This window comes from Megalobrama amblycephala, linkage group LG21 (assembly GCF_018812025.1).
Source record: "Megalobrama amblycephala isolate DHTTF-2021 linkage group LG21, ASM1881202v1, whole genome shotgun sequence".
Taxonomy (NCBI): Eukaryota; Metazoa; Chordata; class Actinopteri; order Cypriniformes; family Xenocyprididae; genus Megalobrama; species Megalobrama amblycephala.
In genome coordinates this window covers 26,346,393-26,355,978 of record NC_063064.1, presented here as the reverse complement: position 1 = coordinate 26,355,978, position 9,586 = coordinate 26,346,393, and the positions used below count along the sequence as shown (strand labels likewise).

General features: G+C 38.7%; 1 long non-coding RNA gene across 1 annotated transcript; it reads left to right on the top strand.

The window, feature by feature from the left end:
* Window positions 1–3,489: 3,489 nt before the first annotated feature.
* Window positions 3,490–8,835, top strand: LOC125257166. Its single transcript, XR_007182258.1, has 3 exons — window positions 3,490–3,620; window positions 4,627–4,798; window positions 8,596–8,835. It is a non-coding gene; the product is annotated as an uncharacterized LOC125257166 (long non-coding RNA).
* Window positions 8,836–9,586: the final 751 nt, after the last annotated feature.

The following is a 9,586-nucleotide window of genomic DNA, read 5'->3' as shown; positions in this document are numbered from 1 at the left end:
TAAAGAACAGTCCGCCACTCCAAAGTCAAGGGAACTTAGGGTGTGTTCACACTTGTAGTTCGGTTCTCTTGGTCTGGAATAAAAAAAAGAAAACACACTTTTAGTCCTGGTTCGCTTAGCGTTCACAGCGTCATTTTTAAGACCAAACCTAAATATACAACAAAAAAAAAAGTATTTTGTGACAGACCTTAATGAACATCCAAAACAATGCTGTGTTCTGAGCTAAATGTGTGCGTAGTGCGTACATATGATGTCCTTTTTAGGGTCACATCTTGTGACATCACATTCTGTTTTTGGTTCGTTTGGATGCCTTTGGTCTATGATCATATTTCTGTCAAACCACACCAGCTTTTTTGGAAGTGGACTGAGATCAACCTTTTCAGGTCTCAGTCCACTCGTTTGGTGCGTACCAGGGTTCGGATGGCATTCGCGCTTATTCAAATGGACCACACTAACAGAGTGATTGCACAAGAGTTCATTTTAAAGGTGCCCTAGAATCAAAAATTGACTTTACCTCGGCATAGTTGAATAACAAGAGTTCAGTACATAGAAAAGACATATACGTTGAGTTTCAAACTCCATTGCTTCCTCCTTCTTATATAAATCTCATTTGTTAAAAAGACCTCCGAAAAACAGGTGAATCTCAACATAACACCGACTGTTACTTAACAGTCGGGATCATTAATATGTATGACTCCAATATTTGCACATGCCAGCCCATGTTCAAGGCATTACACAAGGTCAGCCAGTATTAACGTCTGGATCTGTGCACAGCAGAATCATCAGACTAGGTAAGCAAGCAAGGACAACAGCGAAAAATGGCAGATGGAGTGATAATAACTGACATGATCCATGATATCATGATATTTTTAGTGATATTTGTAAATTGTCTTTCTAAATGTTTTGTTAGCATGTTGATAATGCACTGTTAAATGTGGTTAAAGTTACCATCGTTTATTACTGTATTCGCGGAGACAAGAGTCGTCGCTATTTTAATTTTTAAACACTTGCAGTCTGTATAATTCATAAACAACTTCATTCTTTGTAAATCTCTCCAACAGTGTAGCATTAGCCGTTAGCCACGGAGCATAGCCTTAAACTCATTCAGAATCAAATGTAAACATCCAAATAAATACTATACTCACAGGAATCGATGCATACATGCAGCATGAATGACGAACATCTTGTAAAGATCCATTTGAGGGTTATATTAGCTGTGTGAACTTTGTTTATGCACTGTATAACTGCACTTATAGTCGAGAGCTCGGGAGGGCAGGGAGCGAGAGATTTAAAGGGACCGCACAGCCTGAATCGGTGCATAGCTAATGATGCCCCAAAATAGGCAGTTAAAAAAATTTATTAAAAAAAATCTATGGGGTATTTTGAGCTGAAACTTCACAGACACATTCAGGGGACACCTTAGACTTATATTACATCTTTTTAAAAGACGTTCTACGGCCCCTTTAATCGAACCAAACCTGCCAAGTGTGAACACACCTTTAAGTAAGCTTGTGGTTTTAAAATACTGCCACTCTAGTGTGATGTGGATAGTGGCCATGGCGTTGCTATACAGTTGCTATGGTGCTCTGGGTGGTTGCTAGGCGATTACTTACTAACCCATTATCAAAAGATCCCATTCTATATGAAGTTTATATAATATATTTTGACCCTTAAGAACCACAAAGTATCTCTATGGAATATTTTTATGGAATGGTACTTGGTGGAAAATATGGTTATTATGCTGGTTATTATGCTAGTTTGTTAAATAAAATTTGATGAATTTGGCTTTTAACTCACTAGGCCATAATCAATGTATTATGGGCTCCAATAGGCATGCTGCTGTATACTCTATATAATCTCTTTATGTGGAAAGAATGAAAATATTGTTAACTTAGTACATTACACCTTGTAATACTATAATACAGCAAATTCCTGGAGGAAATAATGGTTACCGAATAACTAGGCTCAAGTATGAAAATGCATGTGCAACTCTTTGAAATTTTCCATGCGATCCTTTGATAAATTGTTCTAATATAGGCAGAGAGTGTGAGCCAATCTCCCAGGCATTTTAGCACACTCACTTTTGGAGAAGTACTGGAGGAGCACAGAAACACTTAGCCTTGAGAGGAAATGATGTATGCTGGATAACACTACCTAAGACCAAAGGGAGCAGCACTCTGGGACTTTCACAGGTTTGCTTGCAGCCATTTAAAGTCCCTGGAGAAATAGTTCATTTCCCTTTATCCAAGAGAGGTGAGAAGAGCGTGCTGTGCACACCCTAAGCTCTAAGAGTCCTATCATAATGAAGGACAACAACAACAAAAAAGAAGAACAGTAAAGGGACATGTTTATATTAGTGCAGGTCCAAAGAGGTTTATCAGCTCTAAGCAACTTGACTAAAATGCTCTGCCAGGTGAGTGAGATTGTCTTTTCAAAAGAAAAAAAAAAGTTGTCAATAGCAACAAGATGCACAACAAGGTATTCAGATGCATTTAAGTATCCACTTCAATCATCTAATTGCGGGTTGCCCTCTGCAACTAGGCTGGTTTAACTGTTTTTCTTTTTTAAGTTGACACATTGTCATAAAAATGCTCATGGTGAAGATGCTAAAAAACAACGCGAGTCACTGTTTATATACACATACATTAATCCTAGTGGCAGTGCTAAACATTTTTTCTTTTCAGATAGTATTCACTGGCTTCAGCATGCTGGATTTGGCTGCCAGCTTTTGCTGCACACCGGCATGGTTTTAGGTCTGAAGTTATGTTCAGAAGCCATAAACATTCAAAATAAACGCTGCATTGTTCATAATGCAACTGTTTAGATCAAAGGTGAGAAGCTAGCTCACACAGGAATGGCATCATCCATCATCTGGTCCTCTCTTTCTTTTGCACTGCCACCATTCTGCAGATATGTCGACCACAGCTTTGGTTAGAAAACAGTTTAGCTGCTACTACAAAGCTGAACCTTTTCTCAGAAAGATTCCCATCAGTTTCCTTCTTAAATGCTTAAACCCAGCAATGCAGCATCCCATATATCTCCAATACACATTTAATTGCCCTATTCATCACTGTGATTACAGACTGTAAAATTTATATTTACTTTCTTACTACCTGTTCCTGGTCGTATTGTAAATGATCCTTGGTGCATTTATGTCTTCTTTCATAAAATGTACATAATCTTTCATCAAAATGTAATAACTTGCTCCACCTAAAATTACTTTCTTGGTTGATGTCTCCAAGCCTTCTTATGGTGTGTGCATACCAAAAGCAAATTTAATTATTTGCATGAGTAGATAACATATAAAGTCAATGCAAAGATGCGAATAGATGCAAATTCATGCCAGGCAACACGAATGACGTGAATTGGGCGACACGATCAAAGTGAACGTGTGTTATTGGCCTCAATCACGTCTTCCGCGCAAGTTGAAAAATTTCAGCTTGAGCGGGAAATTTGCATGACGCAATCAGCGAAGAGCTTATTGAGAAGCGGCTGTCATCCAGGCACAGTTCCTGGAGAAGATGGTAAAATTCATCAAGATGTGTGCGCCTTTGGATGGTGCTGTGAACCCAGACATGTCGGCATTTGGCTTTCCAGCATATTTGGGACTTCCACAACAGGTACAGAGCAGCAATAGTACTTATCTCCAACATGGCAGAAAGAAATGCTGTTTTTGATGATGATGATGATGACGATGACGATGTTTTTATTTGAGCGAGTGACGCGAAAAACAAGTAATGCTGCAAGTAATCCAGAACAAGTAATGTGATACGAATATAATAATTTGCATGAGTAGATTACATCCAAAGTCAATGCAAAGACACAAATTTGCGGCAAATGATGCAAAATCCGCGAATTGGGCGGTACGATTGCAGAGATCACGCAATATTCTCCTCAATTGCATCTTCCGCGCAAGTTGAAAAATTTCAACTTGAAGGGGCGGTCACACTGCATTTTTCGTTCCATTGACTTCCATTCAAATGCATGCGAATGCGTCAAACCGTAAACGCAAGCTCGTGTGAAAAAAATCTCACATTTCGCTGCGTTCCAAAGTTCAACTTTGGTGAACTGCAAATTCGCATCATGTGAAGACCAGTAGAAGATCGATTCGTCACGGCATGACCTCTTGGCTGATATCTATATTTTTACATTTTGAATGCATTACGTTAAGTTATATGTTGAATTCATGTTTATAAAAAAGACGCTGTAGACCGTGACATCATATCACGACCGTTACAGCATCCGAAGAAATTTCGCACATTCAAAGTCTAGTGTGACCGCGGCTTCGCATGGTGGAATGTCAAGCAAGCCAATCAGCGAAGAGCTTATTGACACACCCGGTTTGCCACAACTTCTTATTCAAACATAGACTGGACAAAAAAGGAGATCGCTTGAAGAAAAATTAGCGAGGAAGATCTCTAATTCTAATTCTACTAATTCTACTAATTCTGAAGAATCATGTGACACTGAAGATTGAAGTAATCACACTGAACACAGGAATAAATTACATTCTATATTAAAATATAAAACTATTGTTACACTGCAATGCCACATAACAGCCTCAATACCCTGAATCCATTATGTTCTCAATGAGTAGTACAAACAGACTGTTGTTTTTGCCTCTAGCCACCCAGCTGCTTTCAAACTTGAGTTAGTGTGCAAATGTGAAACTTCTGATACATTCATCTACTCAAAAGGGACACCTACAAAAAGTGAAAGACATTGAAGGACGACCTACCATTTCTGACTGAAGACTGAGGAATTTTACTCTGCAATGCCTCTGCAATACAAATGAAAGGTATCTGGCTGCTTTACAGAAAGTCATTTCTTTTTACCCAGCACAGGAAAACAAGACAACGACCGCGCTCTTACAAACGGTCACAGCTCGCCAGAGCCAGTATTAAAATGGGTGATTATATGTAGTAAGATCAGACGAGAGACACCCACGATAGATGCATTACATTAATCATTCCAAACGAAGATGCTTCTCATGTGATTTGGCCTGGGTAGATAATAAGGAAGCATAAAAAAAGCAGGTAGAGCTATATTTGCATCATTTTACCATGGGTGCAGACTTCAAGCAATCTCTGTGGTTCTGTTGCAGTGCATGACCATGTTTTAAATTGGCAGTGTAGAGAGAAACTATATCAACATGCAGAGGCAGGCCATGAAATTTTAATGTTCTACAGACATCTGTAGATACCAAACCTCTGCATTCAATCGAGTAAGTTAAGAAAAAGAGAGTGAATGCCCCAAAGTGTTTCTAAAATGCATATGCATGTAGGGTTGGTACTAAAATAAGCTTTAACTGCTGATCTAATATGAATAAGACTTTAATACAATGAGATACATTGAGATCTGAATTATGTAATAATTATAGGAACAGTTCAGCCAAAATAATTCTGTCATCAATTGCTTCTGAAACACATACATATATATATATATATATAAAAAAATATAAACAAACCCTATTCCAAAAAAGTTGGGACGCTGTACAAATTGTGAATAAAAAAGGAATGCAATAATTTACAAATCTCATAAACTTATATTTTATTCACAATAGAATATATATAATATATCAAATGTTGAAAGTGAGACATTTTGAAATGTCATGCCAAATATTGGCTCATTTCGGATTTCATGAGAGCTACACATTCCAAAAAAGTTAGGACAGGTAGCAATAAGAGGCCAGAAAAGTTAAATGTACATTTAAGGAACAGCTGGAGGACCAATTTGCAACTTATTAGGTCAATTGGCAACATGATTGGTATAAAAAGAGCCTCTCAGAGTGGCAGTGTCTCTCAGAAGTCAAGATGGGCAGAGGATCACCAATTCCCCCAATGCTGCGGCGAAAAATAGTGGAGCAATAGTTTCTCAGAAAAATTGCAAAGAGTTTGAATTTATCATCATCTACAGTGCATAATATCATCCAAAGATTCAGAGAATCTGAAACAATCTCTGTACGTAAGGGTCAAGGCCAGAAAACCATACTGGATGCCCGTGATCTTCGGGCCCTTAGACGGCACCGCATCACATACAGGAATGCTACTGTAATGGAAATCACAACATGGGCTCAGGAATACTTACAGAAAACATTGTCGGTGAACACAATCCACCGTGCCATTCGCCGTTGCCGGCTAAAACTCTATGGGCCCTATCTTGCACTCAGCGCAATTGACTTTGTACACCGACGCATGTGACATTCCTATTTTGCACGCGCGCAAAGCGTGCTTTTCCCTCCACAGAAGCACGTCGCTAAACTAGTGAATGAACTTGCGCTCCCTGGGCGGTTCAGCGCAAAAAAGGAGGTGTGTTCAGGCGCATTGCCCGCGCATTGCTATTTTAAGGAGCTGAAAATAGACTGCGCCATAGACCAACTCAAACCTGGTCTAAAGTCAATGGCGCAATATTTTTTTGTTAGAGCGCGTTGGTAGAAACTGCGCCTCTGGGCGCGTCCACAGTGCGCGTTGACTTTGCTTATTACACACAGGGATGCGCATCACACAAACATGCCAAATATTAAAAACAAAAGGATTACAGTGTAAAAGAATATTATTGTGTACATAAATATAAAAATGTAATGATGAATAGTCATTGCGTGTATTAGAATTAGGCTACCTATTTTCAATTCAGCCTATTACTACTTATAATGATGAACGAAATTGGCTAATTAATTGAACAATCGTGCCAATACACACACACACATATATATTAACTGACTCATTGCGTGTACGCCATGTAAATAGCAATCCGCCATGGCGCGAGCGCATCTCGCTCTTAAAGGGAATGGGAGATGACACTCTGATTGGTTTATTTCACGTTACGCCCAAACCACACCTATGAATAATGAAGCTACTTCAGACCAACCCATTTTAGATTTGCGCCGGGCGCAAGAGCCATTTATCCCGCCGGGAAAATAGCAACAGCGCCGAGACCCGCCCACAAAGTTACTTGCGCTTCGCGCTTTGACACTTGCGTTTCAGATCGTTAAAATAGGGCCCTATAGGTAAAAAAAGAAGCCATATCAAAACATGATACAGAAGTGCAGGTGTTTTCTCTGGGCCAAGGCTCATTTAAAATGGACTGTGGCAAAGTGGAAAACTGTTCTGTGGTCAGACGAATCAAAATTTGAAGTTCTTTTTGGAAAATTGGGACGCCATGTCATCCGGACTACAGAGGACAAAGACATCCCAAGTTGTTATCAGCGCTCCGTTCAGAAGCCTGCATCTCTGATGGTATGGGGTTGCATGAGTGTGTGTGGCATGGGCAGCTTACACATCTGGAAAGGCACCATCAATGCTGAAAGGTATATCCAAGTTCTAGAACAACATATGCTCCCATCCAGACGTCGTCTCTTTCAGGGAAGGCCTTGCATTTTCCAACATGACAATGCCAGACCACATACTGCATCAATTACAACGTCATGGCTGCGTAGAAGAAGGATCCGGGTACTAAAATGGCCATCCTGCAGTTCAGATCTTTCACCCATAGAAAACATTTGGCGCATCATAAAGAGGAAGATGCGACAAAGAAGACCTAAGACAGTTGAGCAACTAGAAGCCTGTATTAGACAAGAATGGGACAACATTCCTGTTCCTAAACTTGAGCAACTTGTCTCCTCAGTCCCCAGACGTTTGCAGACTGTCATAAAAAGAGAGGATGCCACACAGTGGTAAACATGGCCTTGTCCCAATTTTTTTGAGATGTGTTGATGCCATGAAATTTAAAAATCAACTTATTTTTTCCTTAAAATGATACATTTTCTCAGTTTAAACATTTGATATATACAATATATATATATATATATATATATATAAAAAATACTACTCATTTATTCACAATAATGTCTCTATACCGAACACTTCAAATAGCACATTTCTACAGTGTTATCAGTAAATGAAAGCATTTGCTTTTGCATGATGCAGCTTTCACATTACTAGCTGTCAGTGTAAACCAAAGACGACTGCTACCAACCAACACAATATGAGTGGAAACATAATGAGTGCACTTTTAAACTGGTATAGTAGAAAGTATTTTAGCATCAAAAAACCATTACCAAGGTTCTGAGGTTCAATCCTGTGGGCCTATAATGTACGTTTTTACTGTGTGAGAAAGAATCTAATTTCAACCGCTGATACTGTCAGAAAAATAATAAGCTTTATGACAATGGAGAAAGCTGCTTGGGGTTATGTAAGAGTGTAACTACACAAGATTAATGTGTTTTTCACTCATACAAGATATGTACAAGGCTGAAGCGAATGATTAGCCTGCAGATATAACTCATTCACCACAGCTGGATTACAGGAGGGACACAGACCCATTTAATCACACACTGATACGACTAATCTGAAATAAAACCAAAAGAACTGTTATGTTTGTTCTGTTGAAATTATGCTTTTGCTGCAAAGAGAGCAATAACTGCCTGTGCACTTCTTAACAGCTCCCTTACAATCTGTCAAAACAAATACCCGCTTAAATGGCTCTGTTTCTTTTTTGTTGTTGTTGTTGTTTTTGTTTTAACAAACACGAAAAGGCATATATTGCTTTTTTCATATCTGTCTTTTTTTTTTCTTTCCCTCTACTGATTCTTCCCAGATGAAACAAAAAATGTCATGTACTAAAGTTAGAAGAGATAGACCTCTATCAGGTCTATGGATGTCCTCAGGTTACCAGGTTTGGATTGTAAATCACGAGGGGAAACGTTAGGTGTAGCATCATTAGATTTCCCCACCTCCCACGACCACTGGGACCTCAGATGTGCGTCAGATGGTAAATGTTAAGACCTGATGGCCTCCAGCTTCATGGATGCAAATGATGCTCTCAATCACAGCAGAGCTGGGCTAATCTAATAAAAATTACTTGTTTGTCATTGTGTGTGTGTGTGTCAGTAATATTTTTTATTTTAATAAATTAATACTTTTATTCCGCAATATATATATTCTGAATTTTTTCTCTTGCAATTGCAAGATTATATCTCGCAATTCTCAAAAAAAGGTCAGAATTGCGGGATATAAACAATTGAGTTTTTCTCGCAATTCTGACTTCTTTTCTTGCAATTGTGAAACTCACAATTGCGAGTAATAAGGTCCAATTCTGAGGGAAAAAAGACTGACTTTTCTCAGAATTTGTGAATTTATAACATGCAACTATGACTTTATATCATGCAAATCTGACTTTATAACTCACAATTGCAAGTCAGAGTTATGGGATGTAAACTCGCAATTGCGAGAAAAAAGTCAGAATTGTGAGATAAAAAGTCGCAGTTACCTTTTTTATTTTTTATTCAGTGGTGAAAAAAAAGCTTCCATTGGTACGCATAAGAACCTTCTTAAAAAAAAAAATTAAAAATCTACAGACCCCAAACTTTTGAAGGCAAGTTTATATATGTTCTGAACACACTGTAATAATGGATGGTGTTTGTGGACTCAAACTACCAGTCTCAGACCGTGTCTTGTTTCAAACAATCCCCAGGCCAGAAACTCTCCTATAAAACATCTAAAAAGTGTCAGTCATCGATCGAAAGCCTATCATTCTATTGCCATAGCTGGGGAAGCCATGCAACATCTTCACATTTTTGCATCATGCA